This window comes from Dromiciops gliroides, chromosome 4, assembly GCF_019393635.1.
Source record: "Dromiciops gliroides isolate mDroGli1 chromosome 4, mDroGli1.pri, whole genome shotgun sequence".
In the NCBI taxonomy this organism is placed as follows: Eukaryota; Metazoa; Chordata; class Mammalia; order Microbiotheria; family Microbiotheriidae; genus Dromiciops; species Dromiciops gliroides.
Window position 1 is genome coordinate 482049604 of NC_057864.1, and position 1178 is coordinate 482050781.

Here is a 1178-nt window from a genome sequence, read left to right on the forward strand (position 1 = left end):
CCCGAAAATCCCCCAAGAACATTCTGGCACAGGGCCGGGGGAGCCTTGTCTCCCCTTTCCTCCCTGGATCACAACGCTGAACATTCATCAAGTGACCACCTACTATGTGCCAGGTACCGTGAGTGGTCCAGAAACAGACCTGAGGACCCACGTGCTGGGGTATGGAATGGAAGGAGCTGAGGGTGAGCGAAGGTGGTTGAGAGCAAGGACAATGTGGCCAAGGAGAGGAACCTCATAGACCCGGCGAGGGGCAGGGCTGGGCAGCCTCGGAAGGCCAGCTTGAAGCCCCCTGTGCTCTAAAGTAAGAGGGAGGCACGGAGGCTTCTGGAGCGGAGGAGTAATTCCGCCGTTTTGGGGGGGGATGCACCAGACCCGCCCCCCCCCACGCTGGCTTAGCGGAAGGGGCTGCATGTGGAGTTGCCCGATGCCCACCAGAGGGAGGGGACCCTGCCACCAACCCCCCCCAGCGCCCCCTCCAGGTGCCCCCGTGGGTGGGTCCAGCCCAAGGCAGACGTCCTGGAGCTCGGTAAAGACGCAAATTCAGGAGATTGAACAAGGGTCGGGGTTCAAGGGGGCTCTTCATAGATAAGGGGACACTATCCTGGGCTTCCCATAATCCCCTGCAAGGGATCATGGGATCACTGTGTGAACTGAGTATCAGCCGCCCCATGTCCGAGATGTGGCCAAGCGGGCCAGCGGACGGGCCGGGAGCACGGCCTGGGTAAAGGCCTGGGGTCGGGCAGTGACTGACTGGGCCTAACGGTAAAGGCCTGGGGTCGGGCAGTGACTGACTGGGCCTTACGGCCTCCCGGCCCTTCCGCGACTCATTTGCCCAGGGCAAAGGGCACTCTTTGCACGGGACAGGCCGCCACGGGCGAGAGACTCAGCGAGGAGGGTCCCCGACACGGGCACGGGGTCCTGGTCGCGGGGGAGGGGGCGCTCACAACATGGCGCTCGGCAGCCTCGATCCCGCACCTCCCTCCTCCCCGCTCCGCCAACGACAAAGGCGCGCGTTCCTCCCAGCCGCCTTCCCGCCAGAGCGCGCGCCGAGAGCGACGGCGGTGTAGAAGAGGGGAGGCGGGGTTTCTTGACGTCACTTCCGGCAGGCTCCCCGCCGCCCATAGGAGGAGCTCGCACGCCAGGCGCCCACCGACGTAGAAAAGGCCCCGCGTCACTTC